The sequence below is a fragment of the Agelaius tricolor genome, unplaced genomic scaffold, assembly GCF_023055355.1.
Source record: "Agelaius tricolor isolate 1412-34295 unplaced genomic scaffold, bAgeTri1.0.p SCAF_8, whole genome shotgun sequence".
Classification (NCBI taxonomy): Eukaryota; Metazoa; Chordata; class Aves; order Passeriformes; family Icteridae; genus Agelaius; species Agelaius tricolor.
In genome coordinates, this window is record NW_027269268.1 from 29407500 (window position 1) to 29435082 (window position 27583).

At 36.6% G+C, this 27583-nt stretch overlaps 1 long non-coding RNA gene across 1 annotated transcript in view; it reads left to right on the forward strand.

Annotated features, from left to right (window-relative positions):
* Positions 1–2125: 2125 nt before the first annotated feature.
* The window catches only part of LOC139592624 (uncharacterized), a 33440-nt gene continuing 7982 nt past the window's right edge, over positions 2126–27583 (forward strand). The window contains exon 1 of the long non-coding RNA XR_011680067.1: positions 2126–2223. This is a non-coding gene — a long non-coding RNA (uncharacterized lncRNA). The remainder of the gene's footprint in view (positions 2224–27583) is intronic.

A 27583-nucleotide genomic window follows, 5' to 3' on the forward strand; every position in this document is an offset into this window, starting at 1 on the left:
CACATTGAATTATTTTTGAAAGTATTGCTCTAATGTGTTCCTGAATTTTTATATTATGAATGTTATAATAGATCATCTAGATCCTCTGAAAGGACTTCTTTATTATTTTAAATCTAAATGAATTAATACAGTAATAAAAAAGAATGGAAATATAAGTTTTAAAAATTTATCTCTCTGTAATGAAAAATCCACAGAGTTATTTTTGGATGGGTCTAATACAGAGTTTTGTGGGGCAAGGTAATTCCCTTGTCTTGATCAAGTATAAGTAGGTAGGAGCTGATATCATCACAGGCAAGTCAGCTGAAACTTTTTTTAGTGAGATCTTCAATCTTTAAATTGAGACAAAATTTAAGATACATATTTACCTTTGACTGTTTTCTCTTTTCAAAATTGTGAAACTCACTTGGTGAGAAAAAATGGATGCTATGGCAACTTGGTATTGTGTTTAATAGCAACATTAAATGAACAGTCAAGCTGTGATTTAGTTGAGTTTCATTTAATAGAAAAGCATCTTCTGTTGCTGACAAGCTCTGTGAACCACCCTTGAGAAGAAAGAGCCCTATCCCAGTTAAATTTTGTTTCTCTTTCCAGGAGTTTATTTCAGTTACATCTCTGCAACAGTGCAAACTCCAACTTTTTTAGGATTACCTTAAGAGTCAGAGATATCCCTACACTTCAAAGGCCTTCCAGCTTTTAACTATGTCCAAGATCATTTGCTACTTATGTAAAATGGAAACTAAGACAAATGACCAGCTTGCTCTGATCCTGTCACCCTCTCCTGAGACAGAAAACACCCTAGGCAATTGTTGCTTTATAAAATAACCTATGTGCTAATTTATAGGTAAACGCAATAAAAAGTATTCACCTTTTCTATCAAAAGGTGAGAGGTCCTGCAACATAACAGAGGTAATAAAATGTGAAAAACTGGAACATGCAAAAGATTTCTAACAATAAGGTAACACAAACCTGTAATTTCTGTTGATTGAACTGTAAAAACTGAGCACTAAATATTGATATTTTTCCAGCTAATTAAATTGGATGAACATAGGTTTCACAATTGAAGCCAGGTATTTAAATTAAATTTTAGAAGATTTCAATTATAAAGGTTGAAAGGATTTACAAAGGACGTGGTAAGAGGTCTGTTATCTAGGGCTCACAATTTTCATAATAAAGACTATATCCTCAAAAGAAGTTTATCTTATTTCAATGGTTACATATGTAAATATTACCAATTCAGTTTACTTACATATCATTAATAAATATTCTTGTGTCTTCTCAGAGAGCTAAAAGATCTAACCTAGATGAAGGCATAAACTGAAAAACACATAATGACCTTGGGAAAACCCCACATAATTAGTAGCTTACTTGCACCCATTTTTTTTCCCCACTTCCTGGCTTATTTTCAGTCTGACCCTGAGCAAAATACATGAAGGCAATGCCGTCAAGCTTTTTCTTTTTTGTTATAAAGTTGCTGTTAAGGTTAAATCTTCTTGGGCTGTCCACAGCATTTCATATTGTTAACCATTGCTAGCTTTGTATAGGTAATTTCCCTGTAAGCATAATCTTAAAGAAGCAGAAATGAATTTAACTCCCTTTGTAAGCTGCCAGACGAGGTATCTTTCTGTCCTTTGGGAACTTCTGCACCATGAACATTAAATTGATACTTGCCTTCACCTATTTTCCTTCTGAAACTTGGTTCCTTTCTCTTTCTTCAGAGCTTGACTGTAAACCAAGGTGTTCCTGCAGCAGCTCACACACCTTGTGGGTTTGGAGACAGAGAAAGTGGTTGGGAAGTCTCAGAAGAGATTCTTTTAAAGATAATTGACTGTACAAGAGAGAATAAACAGATCCTGAGAAGAGAATGAAATGTCCACAGAAAATATTTTACATCCCCAAAAATGTACTTAATATATATGTCTCTTTCTCAGCCTTAGTCTCTACTAACAGAGACAAATGAAACTACAGCTATCAACAAGATATGAAGGAATACATACAGTCATTATCTCATTGTTATGCTCCAAACCCTAATTTTCATACCAGCTGCAGACTTTGATTTACAAAGACCTTTATGGTTACTATCTTGGTTTCCTTAGAAACCACCTTAGACTCACACTCCATGTTTTATCAGAAAAAGGCCAAATCACCTGAAGTTTTTTGGAGCCTGGATGTTGTCTCTGAAGGTACTGGTGGCAGAGCTGTTTTGACGGACAGCCCTTACAGCAGGTAATTTTATTTTTTTTCTTTCCTAGATTGATTCATTTTAATGATGGTTCAAGCATGCTTTGCCATAAGCCTGTCTCTATAATTAGGTTTTACGTAATCAGGCTATCCATAGAACTTATGAAGTTCAATTTGTTTGACAATGGCTGGGACATTGTATATATTTATATTGGTCCATTTGCCCCAGAGTAACTAATGCATTTAGTAATGAAGCTTTTTTCATTTATATCTTGATGAGTCTTTATATTTTATTTCAGTATTGTTGATTCTTTTCATTAAAAAAAAAAGATATTTGATATGGCAGGGTTCAAGTGTCAAGGCCTACAATGTTTGGCATATTTGTAAATAATCTGGGGAAAAAGAAAAGTGACCAACTGTGCCAATCTAATAAACTGCAACATAAGACTCCGTGGAACTGCTGATATATTCATGATACTGAGACAACAAAATGACAGATGACATTCAGTGTCCAGAGACAAAAATGAAATCTGTGGAAATACTTTTTTAGAGAAAGGCTGTGCACCTAGAAAAGATATTTTTTGGTTTCATTTTTCTATTCTATAGCAAGATCAATTTGTTGCTGGGTGATATTTAACAAAGCAAAAGGTAGCATTTACAAGGAGTGGCATAGAAAATGTTTTTATTGTCAAAATACTGTGCATTACTTTGCAATTCCTGCCCATCTTGGGCCTATAAGCATTCTGTTCCTGGAATGATAGAAATGGAAAAGATATGGAAGGAGATGATGGAGGTGAATGAAGATGCAGAGGTGTTTCATACTGTGGAGAAATATTCAAGGATCTTCAGCCCGGAAAATAAGTTACTAAATTAGATATGATAGGAATCTATACATCATAAGCTATAGAGATATTAGAAACTATTGTTGGTTTGTTTTTCTAATTTGAGAAAGAAGGGTATAAACGGAAATTATTAGACAGCAGAATCAAAGCAACATAAGGAAGTATTCCACTCTGTGCACAGATAAGCTGCAGTGATAACCAGCTGCCAAGTGTTGCGACTCTGACACGAGACACTGCAGATGCCAAATAAATGTGTGTTTAAAACTCCAGTAAGGCCAAGTTGTTTAAGGAAAATCATTTAAGACTAAAAACACAAGACAGCCACATTCACCCCAGGAAATAAAGACTGCTCAAAGCTGGGAGGACATAGTGGGAAGTATCTCTGAATGTGTTCCTTGTTTCTATATTTTCTTTAGGTGTCTCTATTAGCATCAAAGAAAGGATGTATAATCTCCTGAACCTTTCATCTAAACACAGCATCCAATCTGATTGTTATACACTCATATTAATCTTATGCTCTGTTGTGTGTGACTTCAAGGCTATTTACTGTTCTTTCCTTCCCTCTTTAAAAAGAAAATAATCTGTATGAAATTCCATAACATATTTTTAAAGAAAATGGGGTAGTTTCAATTTGTTTTGTCTAATGTGTTTTTCTTTCTTACAACAAAGATTTTGTTTTTAAAAATTACATTTTTCTCTATGATTACTATTCAGACAGATGCTCGTTTACTCTGGCAGGAAAAAAAAAAAGGACACATTAATGTGTCATCTATTTTGTCTAAAACCTGCTAAATTAATTGAGAACTACCACCACTGAAGCAGAAAATAAGGTTGAATTCGAGTAATGAATGATGCCTGGCTAATGATACTAAACACCATTAGAGCAAGATACTTTTTTCTCAACATAGGCTGATTGGGGAGGGGGTTGGAGTTGGCAGGAGGATGCAAGACTAAGTGAGAAGAATGTGTTATTCATTGCAGAGAGCAAACACTGAAATTTGAGAAAGAAGTTAGAAAGCAAGAGAATCAAAGGAGGTCAGAGGTAGAAAGTAAAGAAGAACAAAACTAGGTGAAAATTGAGTATTTGACACAAATCTTTGGCAATTTGTGCCAAAAACAGCATTATGCCAGCTATATTTTCTGTCTCTCAATTTTCATACTTTTAGGTGGTATGTTGACCACAAGTTCCTGGTCCAAATCCCAGTCTACAGATTGGGACAACATCAGAAACTCAATGCTAAGCATCCTTTTTTTCCCTTATCATTCACGGGATGGTGGGAAAATCTTGCATATAGTTCTCACTGAAAGTTTTGGAATAAATATAAAATAACAGGACTGACTTTTCAAGTGTCTTGTTTACCTACAGTAGGTGTTTCAGTTAGACAGAATTATTCTTTGCTGTGATGAGATACAACCTTTTTCAGATGTGGTATGACTGACATTACAAAAATGAAGTATTCTAGTTTGATTAACTTCTGTACACCATCCTTTCAATTTTTAAACTTTTAAGTCACTCATTTCAATGCTTTTCTGAATCCAAAAGGCTGATGAAAAGATGAACTGCATGTTTGACAAATTAACTCCCTTTATGGCATTATTTTTCTTCCTTTTTTGTCTGAAGAGTCTTATGTCTTTAAAAGCAGACTTGAACTGCCATATCCAGAATGAAGTGACCTAGAAGCTGATGTGAAATAAAAGAGTTTTCTTCCTAATTAGTGTCAGAAAAATGACCCAAACTTTAAAAAGTAGTCTCTGCTACTGTATTCCTCCCGACCTCTTCCCCTCAAAGAGGCACTGAAAACTCTGTGGGCTTTTATCATGTAGGACCAGTATTGTTTCCAGTACCTTGTGCATATAATGAGCTAGCACCACAGATGTCTCTCATTTCAAACCTGATGCAGTCACAGCATAGAAATATTTGAATATTTGCTCCCTCTTTGGCTTAAAATTAGGTGGTTATTTTTCAGTCTCATTAGTTAGCTAGCTCTACAGAGACTGACAAGACTGCAAATTGCTACTTGGGTGACTGTAACTGAGCTGACCTTTCCCTCACTCGTGCATAACACTGCATGTTCTGCAGTCAGAATGGTCTTTCACACTGCAGAGGAGACTCACAAGTCTCTTTCCTTGTCTTTCCCTGTGATCTCTTGATTAACTTGTCTGTACCTTTGGGTGCAAGATGGAGATTGTGAAATGGGATAAGTAGGCTGCAGATTTATTAAGACAGCAGTCCACGACTTGTGTTGATTTGATTGAAATCCTGCTCACACTAATGGGCTAGGTAGCTGCAGCAATATTACATTAAAACTCATGTAATATTTGTGCAAAGGACCTGACCAAATATAATAATTCTTCTTAGATTCTGATTGTTCTTGCTTTCAGTTAGCTAAATATTTTAAATATTGAAAACATCCAAAAATGTAAATTATTGTTTTAATATTAGAGATGTTTCTTCCATGGATTTTACTGTAGAGTTATTAAGGAAACAACTATAGAAATTACTTCTATTTTATATCTGTAAGAATAAGGAGATTAAGACAACTACCACAACTTTGACTGACATAATGTCTAAGTGCTTGACCTGCACTTCACATACTTTTCCTCCCTCATTTATAGAACAAAAATAGACCATGTAAGTGCCTAATATACTCCTTTATAAGCCTCCTACAAAACAAATAAAAGGATAGCACATTTGGCATTTTGCTGAAGTAAACAGCACTAATGTGAAAATGATGTAAAGTTTGGGAACTACTTGGCTCATACATAAGGATTGATAGGAATTAAACTACACAAAAACATTGAAACATGGCTTCACATGTATAACCTACCTTGTGTTTCCAGGGTAACAAATCTAATTATTTTTTCCTGGGGATGTTTTCACTTTAGGACAACCTTGCAGCTTTTTCACCTGTCCTTGCTAGACAGTATCACAACAATTTTAGTTATGCTTTTGTCTCATTGTACCTTGCTAATTTCATTCAGCACAAGAGAATGGGAGAGCATTCTTGTGTATTTCTCACTTTAATTGTTCATATTTTATTGTGACCAGGAAAGGAGGTGTTGAAAAACACTGTTATGACACTCAGTTATCATTCAAAACAGGAGTGTATTATTGGCTTGGGAAAGCAGTCTTGGATGACAGGATGTCTGTTCTCTTTAGGTCCAAAATTAAGCTGTTGTCAAAAAGTTAATAAAGCCCATAAGAATTTAGGAAGCAGAATTGTTTATACTTTGTAAGGTCCTTTATTTGCCAAATGCTCATTAAGATAAAATTATAGCACCTGCAACTCACTGAACATAATTTACACTTTTATTTCATATATTTCTTGTTTGGATTCAGTTTTATCCTAATTAAAACATGGGCCAATATCCATGAGTATGGGCAAGAAGAGCAGTGTTGCAGAGCAATGAGCCCAAGGCCACTGATGCGTGGCATGAAGCTGGGGACACCGATGTGAGACAGTTTTATGGAGTAGCCTAGAGAGGCTCCAGGGAGAAATGATATGCTAGAAAATGTTACTGAAGTCCTGTAGTCTGAAAATTACTAGAGGAAGACAGATGGATGGGATGACCGATAAAGGACAGAAATCTGTAAAATGGCTGATTTGAGAGAACTGGTAGGCTGAGTGTATCAGAAAAAAAAAAAATCAAAACATGGAAGCCCAGTGGAGCAAAAGGCAAGGGCTAGGAATCACTGAAGTGTGGAACCGACAAGCTTTCCAAAAGCTTGATTAGCAGAGCACGGTTATGCCTTTGACTGAGAGGGTCAGCCAAAGCAAACTTTGAAACTTAAATATCACTCACGGTAGCCAAGAGGTTGAAATACGTCTCCTGTGTCAGGTCAGAAATGATAGACCATAGAGAAAGGATTGCACCTTATTTCCATAAACAGCTGTAGTGTGCTCAGCCATGGTTCTGGTGGTACAAGTGGCAGACCTCACTCTGTTGCACACAAGTGAAGGTGAACTGTGTGGCCTCAGAAAGCACTCAGTGGCTGCAGAGGGAGGCTCACAGCCCGAGCAGGTCTGTGTGTGGTGTGGTGATGTCCTACCCTCTGGAGGTCACCGTGCTGCAGAGCCCTCTGTGCCAAGTGCCCTTTGCAGTCAGCTCAGCATTGTGCCAAGAAACGGATTAAATTAGCCTGTAAGGAGCTGCATGCTGCTGCAGCTACTCTGCAGTGAGTGCCTGAACTACTTCATTTGAGCATTGGTTCACTTCCATGTAGTTCAGGCTACCTTGCACTGAAAGCTATTGCATATATTTAATTATAAAAGAATAATAGTGGCATTTTAGTTACATCCTGTTTTTTTTTTTTGTATGAGCCAAAACTGTATTCAGAACTCAGAAAACCGATAAGAAGTTAATATTCATTTCAGCATATTGGTACAGGCAGATTCTTAACTGAGTAACCACATGAGCTTTTTCTATTATCCTACCAATTTTCCTGTGCTTGTCACGTTATTGGAGTTTATGCTTGAAATTAGATTGTTATGCCTTAGGAAAATAGTCCTCTGTGTATTTAAAGTATTTATCAGTTTTGAGGATATTTCCCTGATGCTAATTTTTAACTCTTGTAACCACATAAAATAATCATGGGAAAAACCCCCACAAAACCCAGACTAAATAATTTGGAAAATATACTGTAAATTACTATTTGTCTTTCATTTCCTGATTCTGTTCTCATAACCATATCCATTAAAATATTTTATAAAATTTACTTCATGTCAAATTTTCAATTTTGGCTTTAGATTATGATCTATATTAAAAATTTCTAGTTAGGCACATAAAATTTCTAAAAGCCAAAGGTTCCTTGTCTGTAAAAGAATGAATCAAAATTAGTGAGGAGCTTACTATTTTATATTATATGTGACTTCTCTTTCCCTCTAATGTGCGTATGCATGTTTTCTCTAATGCTTGTATTTATGGTATGCTGGGAAATAAACCAGAGACCAAAGCTTTCCCCTGATTAACAGTGTTCTGGAAAGGGCTTCGAGAGAGGCTGAAATTGAATTAGGATCCAAACTTATAATTCAATGCTATGATAATCCATAAAATAAGAAACACTATTAAATCAACAGGAAATGAAAAAGGCTGCAGTTAGCCAAGCAACCATCACTCAGAAGAGAAGCTAAGTGATCCTTGAACTGGATGAATCAATCCACACTGCCAAGGTCAGTGGTTGCCATACTCGAGGAAATATGAACACATGTAGTAGGAGCCTTGCAATAAAATGAGCCATGCTGCCATCCTTTGTTAATAGCAGCTTTATCTGATTAAAGGGCTGAAGGCAGCCCTTGTATCAGCAAATTTTCACTAACATTTGGAGAAAATTGACTGACAAGAGATGATCCAAGGAAGAATTATGAAGTAGCCATGCTGCAGTACAGTCATACACTATTAAGCTGAGCAGAGGTACTGTAGATAGTAGATTTTAGTATCTCCCTACAGCTGAAAGGGGTTTAAATAGCTGTCTTTAGTATAAAAGGGTTTTGTATGCTACATTATTTTCTAATGAGTAAGGCACAAAGCTGAGAAACAAAAACATGAACTTGGACTTTTAAATACTTTTCCAGGAGTACCTGAATAGAAATATTCTTCTTTTCACTCTAGTGCATTATCTCTCATAACTTATAGCCTCTTTTGCCTTTCAGCCTCAATCAGTTCTGTCACTCTCACATCTATTTCACAAAATAGGATTTGCATAATGAACAATTTCGCAGAGATTCAAAACATAAATTAGGTTTTTCTGACACTGCAGTGAAAGAAATTTGAAAAGATTTGATCTTTGTGACTGTCAGAGTCAGCAGGGGTGAAAGTTAAGTTGTGTAGAAAGCATAGCAATCATACTTTTCATTAAGACCTGCATATTTTCTCATTGATCATTCTCCGTACATCATGCAGATGGAAAACCTATCTCAAACATGACCCTTTATAATAATTCCCTTACATGAACATAATAATTCACTGTCTTTTCAGTTACAGTATAAGATCTTAACACTGACTTCACTCATTTCTGTAATCAAAGAAACTTAGTTACTGAAACACCTAGAAGTGATAATAAGCACTGACTGGAATGACATTAGTGCCTTTAGCCATTAAGAACTCTCCTTCTTGATTGAAATTTTGGATTCTGGCATGGTTATATGAAAGAGGATGGAAGAGAAGAAGAGACTGCTTGAAGGATAGTGATAAGAAATTACAAGGTTTGCTGTAATGCAAAGAAGCAGATGAAATGGAAATGGCTCCATCCTGAATGCCAGCACCTGCCATTGGTAAAAACAAAAGCACTTGCAGCACACTTCTGAGTGCTCTTTCAGAAGTGTTCTCAGACCTGAATGTGTGCATCTCTGAGGGCTAGGACAAGACTTGCTAGAGATTCCAGTCAGCTAGTGAAGATTGCAGTGTGGTTCTGAGAAGAGAAAGAACTTTTGATTTTAATGCTGGATAAAAGGGAGTTGAAGTTTGAGAAGAAAAATTCCTTTCTTATTGGGTTCCTTTTACAATTAGGAAACTGTTTCATGTTCTCTACAAGTAAATAGGAATGTGAAATAAATATATTGAATATTATTTTTTGCTTTGCAAAGATACAGCTTGCAAGGACTTCAGATAATAGGTGAAAAAGGGACATGTTAATTGAGGAACTTTATATTGATGAGCACTGATGAGCAAGTTCTCCTAATAAAACCAAGAGAATGTGAAACAGTACTATCTTTTTGAAGGATTTATAGTGATCCTAAACATCATGAGATCTGTGGTCCAGAGAAGTTTGTACAACCTCTGAAATACTACTTTATATAGTATGGTAATACTGCTTTGTAGGCAGGGTAAGCATCCCCATGGGACTTAGTTACCAGCACCAGGTAGGTAGTAGGTTAGCCTTGATAAGTTAGTAACTAAGTAAGTTAGGTGATTTCCCTGTCCAACTAGTAGGCATATTTCCATTCTTTCAAATGGAAACTCATGGCTGCATGTGCAAAAAAATTGGCAAACTTGGTGGGTTCTTTTCAGGTTTCTTTTGAGATTATTAGAAATATGTAAGCTTTAGATGCCATGAGAGATTAAACACTACCTGTTTAGCAATGACCAAGAGAATCTGGGAAACCACTTATCCCAGGAGAAAAATTCATCACCACCAGATATTTCACCAGCCCTAAATAAGTCAAGGAGAAAATCTGTACTTCAACCAAAGGTGAAACTACATTATAATTGGAGCCAAGCATTAATCTACTTTGCATGAGCAGCAATATAAATGAAGATATGATAAATGGAAAACCCTGGATGGGACTGCTGCAGAACTTTGTCAGCCGGTCAGGTTGGTGGTGGCTGTCAATGCCAGTGTGCAGATGCTATGTGTCACCTGCATAAGCCAAGTGACTGCAGTGAAGGCATGCACAGGATGTGTTTTCCAAGTGCTTTAGCGTATGTTGAGATTAGGAGGCCTTAGTGAAAAAAGCTGTGTCTCCTTACCACTTGTGAAAACAGAAAAGTGGTTCCTAAGGTATCATTTTAGCTGCATTAATAGCTTTGACAGAGGGGGTTATGTTTGTTCGGCTGAAATCTTTCTAGCTGTTTACTGATTTCTGGGCAAAATAAATTACTGTTTATTCTTTTAACTACCCTGTCTCTTTATGTTTTAAGATCTTTTTCTAACCTATGGTCTTCAGTGAGGCATTTTTAAATATTTCTTCAGACTGATACCCGTGTAGCTGCTTTGAATCTACAGGACTTAACAACATGCAGATGGTTCTAAGAATGATTAACAAACCTGTGTTGCCTCTGTAGCCCAAGTAGCAGGCAGCAACATTTGCTGAGAATATTGGCTCCAAAGGTTGGTGGTGGCCTTTTTCTGGGGCAGTTTCCTTTTGTAATGAGAATGCAAAAATGAACAAAATCAACGTACTCTCTTTACATTTACCATTGAATAGTGGTGGCTTTCTTTATTATTGTCAAAGAATTGTCCTTTTATCTGAAAATGGGTAGCACCCATGTTTCTGCTTCAGTGAAAACCTTTGCATTTAATCTATTTCACCACAAACATAAAGGGATCACCTTTTGGAGATTTTGTGAAACAAGAAGCTAACTCACTCAGTCAGTTACCTTCGTGTTTCTGATAGTCCTGGAGTGTCTGTCACCCCATCTGCCAAGCCCCCAGTAGCCAGCAAATGGCACAAGTTTTAGACATAGCTTTTCTACAGTCAGTTACTTGAGAAAAAATAATCTTAACCTAAAAATAATCTTAATTTTAACTTGTGTAAAAGGACTAAGAAAGCTCAGCAAAAGAGAGAAAGGTGCTGAATTAGCCACAAAATATCCCCCAAAACAGGCGGTGTACATCACACAGAGAATTTTGTTTAGGACTGTAGACACTAAAGAAGATGTGGATAGGTAAACGGTAAATATTTATCAAGAAATTATTTCTATTGTGCACAGTTAATATTTTTCTCTTGCTAACAATTTCAGAGCTGAAATCGTAATTGTATGTGCAACAAAGTGGTTTATTTGTGATGCTAGTCAAGCTCTTCTCCCATCTTTCTGCCAGTATCTTGAGTTTTTTGCACATCCTTAGTTCTTAAAAGCAATATGAAAGTGGAAGAAAAATATTTACGTATTAAATTTATGGATTGTGCTTAAAATCGTAGTTTGTTTCAAATAGTCTTATCATAAAGTTCTTTGAAAGTGATCAGCATTGAGAGATTTTAGGGACAAAGACTGAAAATTTAATCGAAGAAGGAAATAAAATGCTGGAAAAACAATTAAAGAGAGGATAGAAGTCACTGTTACTTTGATTAGAAAGTGAAATTTGTAGATGTTTCATGTGAAGAAGACCCAGTTACCACTTTAAAATGTACAAGTCTTCACTGTCCCTAGAAAGTATTGAGCCGGCCTACTGACCATTTTCTGTTATTTAAATAAATGCCAGATATATTATATGCAAATAAAAAGGTCTGTCTGCAGACAGAAGAAATTGCCTTTTCACCATGAAAAGATGAATATGTTTGATTATGCATGGGTATGGTTAATTAATGTAGCTATACCGTCCAAAGTAGTAGTATTTTAAATACTTTTTTAAAGTCTGAAATTTGAAATATTACACAAAGTTGTCTGGAATGAAAATAGCTTTACAACACGTTCAACAGCTGATGTTTAAGATAAAGTTATTAAAATGACATGTAAGTGCTAATTAATCATAACAGACCAACATAACACATTGGAATTCTTTATGCTCTCCTGGAAGATATATATGTTCATCATTGCTCTTTTTAATAATAGAAACAGGGACAAAAATAGAAAGTTACACCAACAATATTTTTGACTGCAGGCCAAGAAAATTTAAAATTACCCTAGAGATAACAAGGCTGAACACAAATAAAATAGTTAAGCATGCTCATTACTGATGTAGGGCCCATAATTAAGCTTATTTATATCTGACTTAAGGCTTGTAGCTAAGCATACCCATAGCTGGCTTTTATGCCAGTGGAAATTGGATCAGGCTCTTAGACAACATTAATAGTTCTGTCCCACCAGGGTGCTTAAGGGCTGGCTCCTAATTTAAAGTTTCCTGTTTTTTTAAGAGAGGTGGAGCTGTCTTATGCCCTACTCACCTGCAAGCGCAGGGTTGTGAGGAAGCTCTCTGTGCATGGCTGGGGATTGCCGGGCTGGGACAGACCCCACTGCAGGACAGCCCAGGTGCAGGAGATGCCATCCTGACTTCTCTCTGCATCCTCCCTCCTACCCAGCCTCAGGTTTCTCATGCCCCTTCAGACAAAACCTGGAAAGCTGGAGCAAGCCACAGAGTCAGGCATGAATCTGGCCCCGAAAATAAACCACTAAGACCAAAACTTTCCAAAGAAACTGGCCAAGAGAGCTACACAGGTGGCCTAATTCCTCAAAAGACTAAACATTCAGCCTTCAGGTATTTGGCTGAATACCCAAACTGCTTGAAAGTGGGCTATATACTCTTTGAATATCAGCATTACAGACTGTCATCTCAGTTTCATAAAGATTGCTTTTCAAATATCTGTCAGTCAGATGCCCGTAGCTATCACAGCAGTGAGTGTTCTGTAAGCATAGTTACAAAAAAAGCTATCAATTGTATGTCTGCCTCTACCTCCTGTATTCTCAGTTCTTCTACTTTTCCTCTACAGGACGCTTTCTAATGACATTTTTACATTAATTTTTATAGCTGTTTTAATGAATATAGAAAAAAGCCTCCTATAACTGTCACTACTTTTGTCTTATACATAGAATAATAGTTATTCATCTAGCAAAAAAGCACTGCCATATTTTAAAGAGCCCTCCTGAGCATATTTGTGCCAAATATTAATTTCTTAAAAATGCAAATGTGTCATCCATGCTGTATACTCTTGTAACTTTACAGCTTGTTTCAATTTGTGTATATCCCCACTGATCACTCCTACTACATCTGCTTTAGTGAACTAATATAATAAAAAATATTATCCAAACTATTCATCTGGTCTTCTTTTCTTTGCTCCTTCCCTCTTCAGCTGGACTGATAGCTCTAACCAGTAAATTCAAATGTACATTTTATAAATTATTGCTGTGAGAGCAGGGATTCTATTGAAAATATTCCAAAGCGTTTCAAATGCTTTTTGGAATTAAGATTGCAATCACTGAAGGAGTGTACAAGGAGAACAGATTTATTAAGTGTTAGAGGCCTAATTAGATGGAGGGGTATTCTGAAACTCTCCTTTTCAGATGCATTAAAGCATTAGGTGATTTTCCCTGATATTTGACAGAGTGACTTTTACATTGCATCTTTCATGAAATGCCAAATCCCATTCTCCATGGCTATGAACAGAAACTTCAAATATTCCTGGGGGTTAGACATTCCTTGGTATGGGAAATAAGTGTAAATTCTGCAGTGCAAGTGTTAACAGCTAGGATCACCCAGGATTGTACTGGGGAAGGCCTTTTCATCACCACACACCAACCTTGCCTTTCTGCTTTATATCCTCAGTGTAAATGTGAAATCCTGCTCTTTTCCCCCTCCACCCTTTTCAGGAGGATACTACTTTGAAATCTCTTTATGAACAGCAGAGCAAAATAGGCCTTATCTTAGAGGGGAGAAAAATTGTATTGACTTTGAAAATGGAGAGGAGCATAGTCCAGAGGAGCAAACAGCAGACTTGAGAAAATTGCAAATGCTTTCTCCCCTAATGCATATACAGATACAAAGCAATCAAACAGAAATGAGATTGTGCAGCTAATAAAATCAATCAGGCCAGGCTGGCTAGAGCTGTTTCCAGATGGCCGTGGAGAGTTCCTTATCACTGCTGAATGGTTATTGACGAATATGTACCAACACTTGATCTCTCTTGGGAAGCTATTTAATTTATCTCCAAATCATCTGGCTAACTCCCAGGTGGCTGTTTATCTTGTATCAGTATGTTTTTCCAATTGTTACAGGATTCCTTCCTTGTTTGCCTAGATTTTCCTGTGTTTCCTCTTTCTTTGCAGATTGTTTATCTCCAGATTTCTCACTCTAGGGGAGCATACGCATAATTTGTTTGTCAATAATAAATAATGAACACATTTTATTACGTGTTACTAATGTTTTGGTGCAGAACAGAAGTAAAAAACCTTATAAAACTGCAAATTCACTGAATGTGTATAAATAACAGTGGGCACCTGGCCTGCATATTTCTATTTGCCTTTTTTTTTTCATTTTGTACATCAGTATTTATATTTTTATCTTCCTTTAGTTATAAGTAAATAGCATATATCTAGATAGTATGTGTGTGTATATATATATCTATATATCTATATATCTATATATCTATATATCTATATATCTATATATATATAGTTCAGTACGTAAATTGCATGTTGAATATGTTTGAGCTGTTTCTGGGTAGAGACAAGACATATCTGGTTATTTCACAAAATCAATGAATGGCTAAAACTTTTGCCCTTAACATCAGATGCCAGTCATTTGATACACTCTAAAATTTTACTGTGTCCCTGACTCTCAGCCTGAAAAAAATAATCTTAGTCCTCTATTCATAGGTGCACTGAATACCTTCTGATTTCTTCCTTTTAAAGTCTGTCTTCAGTGACGGCTTGAACTTACCTATCTGTCTCTATTAAGTGTCTCATGGGATCAACCCCTTTTGTTCACATACTTTTGTTCACTTATGATAGTGCCTTGCTTTCACTATGATTTCCTTGAGGTAGTTGTATGGAGTATACTGTAACCCTGAGAGTAAGTTGCAGCTCTCTTTCTGCCCAGGTCCTGTGACACAAACAGATTGAACAGGAGGATTCGGGGCTTTTTCAGTCAGACAGGGAACAGTGCAGCAAAATTTGTAACAGAAGAAAGACTGATCAATTGTCAAACACAAGAAAAGATACCAGAAACTGTCCCATGAGGTTTAGCATGAAGGTTGGAATGGTGCAAAATACCAGCGTCATCAATTATGTGATTCTGTATTAGGGACAGGAGAATCCTTCTGAAAACATGCCAAGCACTTTCTTTTGATGTCTTACGCTTTGATCCCCCAGTTGCTTTGTAGGCTAAAAACTTTTTTCTGAGTTATGATATATGTATGCACAGGATTTTATCTCCATTTGTCCTTGTTTCAGCACTGTCCTTGTCTTTAATGTTAGTGCTTGACATTCTCTTCTTGATGCATAAAGACAAATCAGTCTTCTCCCTTTTGTTGTACATTTGGGCTGCTGGACAAACCCAGTCTCCTAGCGTGCCTTAGTAAGACAGGCCATACAGTCCCTTAATCATTCTTATATGTCTGTTCCAATTCCAGTCTGAATCCCTCTTTTGTGGTATTGGCTCTGCACAGTGTTCGCTGAACTCTTACTGGCTTTCTGCACAATAGGCTGAAGATTTCCTGAGCTTACTTGAAAACAGCTTGATGGCTGCATTTTAAACTTTCACTTTTTACAGGCACTGCATTGATGAATTATACACATAATGAAATCAAAACAAGGACCAATTTATTTTATTCAGTCATCACAGTCCATTATCTCCAGGCTCATTGCAGAAATCAACATTATTTTATTCTCCCAGTGTGAGGCCTTGCATTCTGACTCTTTCTGTACTACTCTATTCTCATATTCTGTACCTTTCACCCCATTTTTATTTCAGCTTTAAGGTGATGCTTATGTTCTTTCTGTACAGTCTATCCTCTGTTCATAATACCTCTCTGCTTCATTCTGTCAACAGATTTTGTTAGGACACATCTATATTTTTCAGGAAAAATGTCTCCCAACCCTGTGATTTCAGTAGGGTCTTTCAGATTACTTCCTTACATATTTTGTCTCACCTCTGAATATAAATTCATTTCTCGTCAAAAACCTGTCTGGCAGAAAATGGTAGCTCTACTCAAAGGGAACATTGCATTGAAGGGCTGCCTTAATGACACACCACAGGCAATTACAACCCAAGTCTTCCATATCAGGTTTGGTTGGGAACCTCCTCAGGACCCAGTTAGATGGGAGGTGTTTGCTTCGTCCAGCACCTACCTTCCAAGTCACTCCTTACATGAGTCAGTGCCAATATAGCAGCTTGGTCTGGCTGGTTTTTAAGCACCTCTCAAAGGGACAGCTCTCCATGACATGCCAGCAGCCATTCCATCATATGAACTTGGCATTTAAACCAGCAGCTAGGGTTCATCTGTGTGGGTGGAGAATTAAGATCTGATTCAGTCATTTCCTTCTATCACATGGAAAGTTCTGGCTGAGATATTGCCTCTCCAGGTCTCACATTTATCTGAGAGCCTGCTTGTGTTTCTCCATATCAGTGTTAGAGAGTGGAAAAAAGTTATTTTGGATCAACTCTTTGATGATCTTAGGCAGACTTTCAATGAAATAAAATCATTTTAATTTATGCATCAGAGACAGTGTAATAACCCCACTCCTGTGCTTGTGCAGAAGTAGGAAAGCATAAACTGTCACATATTCTATAATTTTTAATCTTCAGTCTTTGTGCAGTCAGAGAGTGTAGAAGTGTGTTTTGATTGGTTGTTCCAAGTCCGAATTCTGTAGGGGTCCAAGAGTTCTGGGCTGGGCAGAAGCCTGGATTAGTTTGGTATGGATGTTGTCAGGACTTATAACCAAAGAATGACATAAAGAGGCTGCAGTAAAGCATTTTTAAAGTAGAACAGTATGTCCAAATTCTGTCCTTCTGTATTCTTTAGGGAAGGACTATATTTAGTGAAAGATACCTTGGGCAGGTGCTGGCACTTGACTCCTCATGACATGTGATACAAAAAAGCTAATCTCATTAATTAATTTTCATTCCTTTGGAATCTTTCTGAACCAGGGCTGCTTGTGGCTGTAAGAAGAATGTCTAATGGGGTTAGCTGCCTTTAACGGCATTGGTATTTGGAAAGCAAACTCTTATTTCTGTGATGCTCTGTTTCTGTTTGCATCTTTATCATATTTTTTCCTAACAACAACAGCAGAAAGAAATTAATCCTAAAAATCAATCCATATATTGGCCCAAAAGCAGTATTAAAAGCCAAACTAAGGGCTTAACTATGGACACCATAGAGCCTTAACAAGATGCATAACAAGGTGTGACAGCTAATCAGATTAGTAACAAACAACAGATATGCAATAGAAGTAACAGAAATGCAACAGTCTTTCAAAAATTAAAGTCTTGCTCCTCCTTAAGTGTTTTTGAAGGCCTACTTTAGATATTCCTGTTTTCTGGTACACTAAGTTTACCCCAAGCTAATTCACAGGTATTAGTACCTAATCTATCAAATTGTTTGACTCGTTAGAGACAAGAAGTGTATTGCAATATCACTTGACATCATGCACAATAGCAGCTACGTCATGGCCACAAACTTCTACATTTGTTAAACATTGCATATCCAGCTGCAGGACCAAAAATGCATCTTCGGGCATGAATTGTTCTTTGCTCAAAATCCAGCACATTACAGTTTCTCAGCAGTGGTTTGTTTTCCTGTTCTGACAGCACAAACTCTATTAATAATCTGTGTTCATACAGCTACTGGCAAACCAGGAAAGTAAGTGATGTTGTGGCACAGTAGAAACAAGAGCTTTTAATCACACCAGCAGTGTTGTCTGGAGGGAAAAAGAGTAAGCCAATGCTAGATGTGCAGAGGAAGTAGAGAGAAACTGGAGCAAGATCATGGAGAGTTTTATAATCAAGAAGTTCCTTTTGCACTGTGTTCTGAAATTAATGAGCAGCCACTGGAGTTGCCTGACAATGGGGGCGATATGACTTAGTTTCCAGGGAAGTTATTCTGAGCCAGACACGTTGAATCGTTCATTGTTTTCTCCCACTGAACAGTCTTATAATTCAAGTACTTAATCATAAAGAACAATCAAATTCTTTCTCACTGGCTTCAGCTTTTCTACCTTTCTCAGCTGGCTGATCATGCCTTAGATAATCAGACCCATCTCATCTCTGACATATAGACCTGATGATTCCCCTGTCCCTCTGTGCCTGCCTTCTCCTTCGTACTATAGCTCTATCTCCTTATTCCATAGCTGTTATTTGCAGACTTCTTTCACAGTTTTCTTGCAGTGATGGCATTGCTTAAAGAAATAAAAGCAGGAAAACCTTATTTCTGCCCTCTCCCATGCTATTGCTGCCTTACTTGCACTGTTCTGTCCTGGCTCCTCCTTTTGAACCTTGGCATACTTTCTCATTTGTGACTCATTAGCTAGAGATGACCATTTGAAGCTCGACTATCAGGACATTGCAGATTTCACTAATCACATTTCTGTTCATGGTCTTGGGTGCTTTTCAGATTGCATTTCCCTGCCACATCCCTCATCATGGCTGCACTATTGATTTGACTGAAATTCTGCCTTATGCACTCAAATGAGATTTCCTTGAAGGATAATAATAAGAGTTTTGGTCTCAAATTAGTCTGATTTGCAGCATTAACCACTGAGTATGTAACAATTACAGAATTGTACTTATCACCTGGTAGTGCTGCCCAATTTCTAGACTCAGGTATGTAAAATCATTTAAAATGGAGTGATGTAAAGTGAGGTGATAGTCATGATGGAGAACTAAAAATATCTTGGAAAAACAAACTTCAAATTTCCCTTTTTCAAGGCTAATTATTTTTCACAGTAACCAATCAAGTGCAAGGTGTTGAGATATTAAAATACTTTTTTGTTTTCCTAAAGATGAAAGAAAAATAAGATTAAAAAAATTCAGAAGGCTTAGTAAGATACAAGTCACCTTGACTTATCAACAAAACCAGAAGTGCATCTCTTTAGGGTTAAGGGGAAAAAAAACCTATTCTGGCCCTACTGGGCATTAAAAATGATAAATCTTTGGCACAAGAAAAGATTTTTTAAATTAAATTAAATTTTCTTTACAACTTAAGGCTTTTTTGATTTATGCTATCTAGCCCCAAGCAAGGGTCTTAATTATTTTTTATTTATTTCCTTCATTCCTGAGAAAGGTCTTTCAGCTTTTCTTTATTATTTCAGTTCTTCTTCTGTAGGCATATCTATGTCTTCTAGCTCTTATATTTGCTGCTAAGTTTTCATGTTTTATTTCCCTCTTAGGTGAAATACTCTGGTGAAAGCCTCCAGGTCTTAAACAAAACTCAGCTTGCTTTTACAAACATAATGTAAGGTTGGTGTCTTTTGATTTTAATTTCAATTTATTAATTTGTTTCCCCATGACTTCTGCTATGTTACTATAAATCAGATATCCCGTCCCACCCTATAAAGTTATAAGTTTCCTGAGCATCCATATGACCTCTTTTTACTCTCAGATGATATTTTTAGGTAAAACATTCTATGAGAGCTTATGGACTTTTTACCCTAGTGATAAAATGGGGTTTAGTAATATGTTTTCTCTTCTTTATGAGAATTTTTTTTTTCACTTCCTATGCGTATAAATGGAAAAACATGTCCTGGCACACTTTCAGGATAATGATAGGAAAATGTCCATGCCCAGCAACGCTCAGTAATTAGAGCATTCTCCAGGACTGCAAAATCCTCAGTCAGATAAAGCAGTTGAACCTTTGTCGATTCAGACTCATTAAGCTGTGGCTGTTGCTGTATAACAGGGAAAAGCTGTTTTTTTCCAAGAAGGTCTGTAGGTGCTTTCTGAGCCCTGCCAGGGTGGAGATTCTCTGCCTGGCAAGAGGATTCTCTCAGGCTGAGGTGGGAGCAGTGTCTGGGGCTGCTCTACCCAAGCCTGACCAGGCAGCCCTGCCAAAATAGAGAATTGCAATGCTGAGTGCCTTACTAGGATAAAGAAAGCACTCAGAGATTTTAGGGATTTCTCAGAGTTTGCTGAGTGTGAGTTTGCTCTTTGATATAAAATCAGGAATTTGACTTGCTGCAGTGCCCTCCATGCTAACTGCAGCTCATGTTCAAATACTCAGCAGTTGCTTTCCATCCAAATCATCAGAAGCATGAGTTTGCCTGCAATGGAGTTTGAGAAAGTCAGATTTTATATGACAGGGGCTTAGAGTGCATTAAGTCCACAGGCCAAAACCAACCACAGAATTCAATGCAGCAGTAACAGTGCACATTTAATGATTTTTTTAGTTTCAACAAAAGGAAGGACTAAATTCAGAATTCAGGGCTTCCAGGCCAAGAACCCTCATGCTTCTGCCTGGAGAAAAAAAAAGTCTGGATAGGCAAGGGTTGCAATATATGTGTACGAAAATAAAGGAACAGAAGGCACTGAAGTTTAGTAGGGAAAGACACTGCTTTTACATAACTAAAAGCCTTTATGTTGATATGACACACATCTACAGCCATTCTAAATTCCCTACCCGTCCAACCACCAGTGCAGAGTTGGTTTAGTTTGCTCTTAGGATCCAGTTACAAAAAGGCTATAAGAAATGCTGCTATTTGTCAAAACCAGACATAAAAATGGAAGGTAATAAATCAGAGAAGAGGGCTTTGAGTGGTCTAAATGCTGGTGTCCCCATTTCATCCCAGAACAGCCTGGTGTAAACCTAGCATCCAGAACTGTTTTGTAACAGGCAAGAAATAACATAGTAAAACTGCCTCAGTAATGAGAATCAAAGAGGAAGGGAATTATACACAGAAACTGAACCTTACATCCTTCCAGATGCTGTAACAAGACTTTTGTGCAGCACTGGGTGTATTTCCAAGCAGACAGCTGGAGCGTGGCTGTGGAAAGGCTCACCCTCCCTCCCATACCTCTGCTCTTTAATGTAGCAAACACAGCTATATATCAGCTATATGTCTGGAGACAGAGGGAGTTTATCTCTTTATGCCCACCAGAGCATATCTATCTATGTGCATCTAGCATCTGTACCCAGGAATGGCATGAATCCAGGGTATTCCAGCACATTCCACCACATTTTTTATGCTTGTATGCATATGGGATTTTACTGTGGTCACTCATGCTAACATATAGGCTTGTCAAGTGCTAAGTACAGGGCCTAGTAAAGCAGACAAGGCTTGCTCAAGACCACAGATTCCTAGAATTTAATGTCTTCTGCCAGACTTCCCTTACAGAAGATCATATCTATGAAATGGAAAAATTCATAGGCAAATCAAATACAGCTGACAGGTGGGTAAGCTCTTGTTATGACAGCTGGGTACTGATCAACATGGCGTGGGAAAAGCTGGTCAGAAGTCAGAAAAATAGCAGGGTAATCAAAAGGTAGATATTGAGAGGACTCTGAGCTCACTTTAAGGTTATGCAGCCAAGAATACATAATTCATCCCATATTCTTAAAGTAAGAATCCATCAGAGTGAGACATTTAGGCTAGTGGCTAAAGAAGATAAAAAGTAGCTACAGGTGAGCAAGCTCATGTTTTTTAGTAAAATGCATAAACAGAACCCCTTACACATTTCAGCATTTTTACTACAACCAAATACACTGTTCTATTGACCATGGTGAGCTATCTGTGTTGGATTACCTTTGGCTTCATCTGATTACAATTCAAAATGCCAAGTCTTGCCTTAATATAACTGGCAGTGGGAATATGAAAATAATTTTTACTCAAACCAAATTTGTAGTAATGGTTACTGAGGATGTTTCATAAGCCTTGAACTTATCGAGGTTGTCAAAATGATACTTTTTTAATTCAGGAGAACTAAATGGACCCAGAAAGTCAAAAGTAATAACAGGTTTTTTGCTGTGTAATATTAAGCAGTTAAAATTGGTTCAAGATTTTAGTTTGGGGCTTCTTTACTTACCGCTATGGAAAATATAAGCAAAAGAAGTCCAAAATTGAAAAAAATAATGTTCAGCACAAAAAAAAAAAGAGGTAAAAAAGGAAATGTAGAATTATGCAAAGCAAATTCAAGCCTGTTTGCCTCAGAGAGGTTACTTGATAAAGTTCTATCTCTCCTAAGCAACCCATATGAGCAGGAAAGAGGTTAATTTTAACCCTGAAACAACTGCGAGCACAGCAGTTACTTTTATGTCATTCTGGTTGCCTAATTTTGACAAAATAGACAACCAGAAAGAGAAGTGTAGGTAGTATAATAAATCATAAGAAAACTTATCTCTGAATATCAGATTTTAAGAGAGTTTATCAGTTACAGGTAGATACTTAGAACTGACAAGTTGCCTCTCACAGGTATTCCCCTAGGACTTGGTGCACTTTTGTCTAAGGCATTTTTTGGCAGGTCTGGTTGCCCCTTCTTCGACTCATCATTCTCAGGCATTACAGAGGTACACAGTTTGCCTGCTCATAGGCAGGAATAATTTTGAAGACAAGAGTAAAAAATGGAGGAAGAAGGGAAATATGTACAGAGGAAAGTCACAGAAAAGGGGATCAAGGTGGAGGGAATCCTTGATGGTTTGGTAACAAAGGTCTAAAGCATTCTGTTGCTCTGTGCATCCTAAAGATCACCAAAACAGGGAAGCCTTTGCAAACAAACAGTAAACTAACTTCCTCCATGAGATTGTCCAGGAGTGATTTCACTTGGTTTGGCCTCAAAAGGGTAGATAGGTAGAATGGACAGTTTTCTCACTCTCTGCTCACTAAGCTAACATTTTAAAACAGAGTTCTGATCTTTCCCTTTCTACTGTACCTGAGATGATCTCAGTTGATGTGGTAAGAATAAGTCACTCAGTTTGAATCCAATGGTCTTCTATTTTTTATATTTTTGGCGGCATTCATTTCTTTGCAAACTACTGTAGCGCTTATAAAAGTTTCAGCTGCTTCCTACAGAAAGGTTCAGCATCAGTAACTTTTTAAAAAAAAGTAGTAGGATGTTACAGTATAATTACTTGAATAGGTATGTTTGACTGGGCAGGTTGGGATCTGACTGTACCAAAGCTTCATGAATGAAATGAGGTCACACTTGCCCTGATGACTTGCATTCAGAAATCTGAATTACACATCTTCAGGTAGAGAAGAAGAAAAAAGGTAGAAAACAATTCTGCCAATTGATTTTTTGCTATCTTGTCATCTTTCCTTATATCCACATTGGAAATCAACCTAAGAATCTCTAGAGAGCCAAGAAAAATGTTATTCACCCTCTTGCTCAAGCTCAGAAATTGCTTGGCCTAGTGAGTGACATATTATCCAAGTTAAAATTAGCATAATGTATAAATAATAGATTTTTCCTCCATTAATTACTGCATTTTCTGAAAAGAAAAAAAAATGTCTGCTTCAGGTGCTACAGTGTCTCTTTGTCCTTTCTGAAGCCTTTTTGGTGGCCTAGCAGACTTTTTTCCCCTGAAAACATAATTTTTTTCCTAAATTAGAGTTTTGTGTGGTCTTCAGTGAAAAGTCATTTGAAACCTATTGACTACTTTATGTATTAAAGCAAGAGAATATATTTTGTCTTATCAAAAGGATAAAAAATAGTTCTAGAGTAATTACTTAATATTCACTTTGGAGATATTAATTCTGCCTCTATGAAACAAAGGAAGGAATGCAAAAGTTTTATGTTTTGTTCTTTCTTCTAACCTTTAAATATTGCATGATTTGTGTCAATATTTATCTCTTTTTGCTTAAAGCAGATTGAAAATCTAATTTCTTTATCTCTCTTTTTATTCTGTTTAAAATCTGCAAGGAAAAACCCTTCTGGCCATGGCTTTTACCAAGAGAAATCCTCCAGGAGGCAAAAGTTAATTGGGCTAAACTTTTTAGATGAAGAAAAGAAGGGGAAAAGAAGAACAAAAAAACCAACAAGCTTATTCTGAAAAGTCTAATTTTTTATTGTATTGTATTCTTTGACATTGGTATGAAAGTGTGAGGGCAGATTTCAGAAAGTCTGAAAGCGTGAGGGCAGACTTCTGAAACTGCTGAAAAATCCCAGCACCTGAAATTTGAAGTAGGCATAGTTTTGAAGACCATCTCCTTACATACCAGATAGGGAGCTATGAGAATATTTGGAACATGGTAGATTCAAAAATGACATAAATGTTTACCTGAGAATAAATATATATATGTAGAAGGAGCATAATATTTTCTCAGTAATAACAATAGGTTTTAACAATGTTAAAGGCAGAATAACCTCTGAGGTTGCAAAAAATGGTAATTTTGTGTATTACTCCAAAAATCTTACAAGAATTCATCCTTGTTTACACAAAACAATAAACAATTCATAAAAAAAAAAAACAAAAAAAACCAAAAAAAAAACAAAAAAAACAACCAAAAACCAAGAATTCATGGTTGCAAAACCAGGAATTCTTCATTCCCCAAATAACTTAATGCTAACCTCAACTCAATATGTTTCTTTTAAATATTGATCAACTAGCCTTTTACACTCAGCTGGCATAATGCTTCTCACTGTCTGCTATCTCTACAAAATCCCAATTCTCTGAAAATCCATATACATTATCTGCTAGGCACTAATTTGATGTGAATAGCAACAGAAGAGCTCTCTTAACTCCAAATCCATCCACCATATATTAATCACTGGAAAATTACTGACACCTCTTTTGTTTTTCTTTCTCTCACCTTCCAGACCCAGCCCCGTCTCTGTTCCACCATTTAGCCCATTTTCTCATTAATTCTTCAGTGCAAACAGTATTTACAATGGCCAGCAATTCTAACCTGATTCATCTGAACCATTTGACACGGCTCAGACAGCTTACCAAAGAATTCAGCCTATGGCTGCATGAACTCTTGAAGGAATCAGAAACTATACGATATAGATAAGCATTATATACAAGTACTTGTTGTCATGGTTACACAGATAGGCTCGCTTCTGACTTTTCCCTCTGAATAGGAAATAGAGATCCAGGGAGACTCTCTAGCCCCACTCAACAAACATTCGTGCAATTTAAAATGTGTAGGTGTCTGAGAAAAAGGAAAAAAAGAGTGGATGGGCTGTAATCCATCTACTTCATCTTTTAAAATATTTATAGATAGCACAGTGTAAGTCAACAAAAATAAAAGGAGCCTGTACAGGTTTTGCTGCATTTTTCAGAGCCAAAATACTGTTTTGCTGTCAGGGAAATCAAAATAAAGTAGTTAAACAAAGTATTGCAAAGAGTAAATAGACCTGAGAACCTGTCAATGCATTATTTCAGTAGACATTTTAAGTAACCAGATCTTTTTTGAGAAATCCATGAGAAAAAATCGTATCTATGGCTCTAAGCAGAAAATAATAAAGGATAAACAAAATATATATGTTGTTGTCCTTGACAAATATGAACCCTGCACAAGTCCATAACTCAACATAACTATTGAGTGCTTTAAGCCTTAAGCTTAAGTTGTGTGATAGCAATTTCAAAACAGATAATGCAACTTCTGAGTGAGAAATTACACTCTATTGACTGAGAAGTGAAGCAGGCATTTAATGCATAGTTATCTCCTTAGCTGAGATTAAATTGTTTGCTTGACTTCCTAGCTGCTGACATAAATATTTAAATTATTTCACTGTTTACATATTTGCAGGTTATTGACCTTTAGCCTCCAAGCACATCTGAGAGTGTGGGCCAATAATCTTTATAAAATCTGGTATCTAGTCAGCAGAAAACTCACTATTTATGGGGTGGATTCAGGTATTCTCTTACAACAGGCTAACTATTGTATCCCCTCTGTTGACCAGATGTTCTCACAGGGACTCACTGGTTTACACATGCACTGCTTTTTTCTTAAGGATGAGTAGCTGAAGGCAAAGATAATAACTGAGGAACTGAGACCTGCTCCAGCAAAACACCAAAGCATGCAATGAAGTGTGAGTAAATAAGGAGTCCTCTTATTTCCTCTTAATCACAAAGGTCTCTATTATGCAGAAGTACACAATCAAAATCAAAATTATCCGGTGACCTGTTGCATTAATTGACATATATAATACCTTCACATTTTATCAAGCGTTATGGTAATATGTGTTCTTGTTGCCTAGTGAATTGTACTTTTTTTTAAATGCTTTTCAATGAAACCAATATGCAAATTAATTTTTTGTATTAATATTAATATAATCTGAATTTGCTGATTTAATTTTGTTTCCAAGGAAACTGCCTGGGAATTTTTCCCATAGTTTTACATTTTTTAAAATTAATTTTCTTGTCCCTTATTTGGGGCAAAGGTTTATACATATTTTTCGACAGAAAAGTTTTTCCCCAAATGAAGTTGGTAGAAAGTTTCAGCTGCCTGGTTATCCCTCCATAACATTATTTCTTTGGGTTTGTTTCTCTACTCTTCATACTAGTTTGATATTTGTTGGTTTTACTCCTTTTTTTAGCTTTCTTGCTTTGTGATAAGTTAACCAGCTCTTTCTGGTCTCAGTCCTTTTAGCTGTGAATAAGGTAGGTCTGCAAATACTGAGGTAACTTTTGTTGTTACAGTCTGTTAAAAATTTAAAATCAAGGGAAAACAGCTAGTATGTAAACTCCAAAAAGCCAGCCAAATAGAGTTTTTGAGAGTGAGGCAACAAGAAATCACTTAGCTATCCATACCAGCACGGACTAAGTAATGGCATTAAGTAATTTGAAGACTACACAGGTTCACTGTGAGGATACTCTGGGTTAAAACATTAGTAGGAATGTGATGCTGTCTGGTGAACTGAAGTGGGAGTGTTTTGCTTTCACTCACATCCTCCAGGCTTTGGGCAGCAGATTATTATGGGTATGACAGCTGAACATTGAACAGTTGAACATTGGATAATAGAAAGTCACAGTGGTACAGGGAACTCCAGAGCCTGTGCTTTCAAACTCGACTTTTTTTTTGTGAAATATACCTTTTAGTTTGTTTTGAATGCTTATAGTGCCTTTTATACACTGTCTGCAGGCTATTTTAAAATATATTATTGTGACCTTGGTGACCCTCTAGATGATTATTCTGCTTTGGTTTCCACACTTTTTCCTCTGCCTTTTTTAACTCTTCCCTTGCCTATTCTTTTATATTTTTTATCTATTTCCTGAAATACTTCTCTCATTTTATAAATAAAAGGTTTCCATCTGATGCCTCTTGCTTCACCATGCACTCAAGCAACTCTTAAATTGTAATCTCTTGCCTGTAGTCTGGGAGATGAGATTTATTCTAAATTTTATTAGATATTTGTAATATTTTTTTTTTACTGAAGATATGCTTTCTTCATAATGAAAAATAAAATGCAGACTAAATCCTCAGCTAAGCACACTCCAAAATCATGTAATTTGCGAGATTTATCTTATTTTCATGACTAG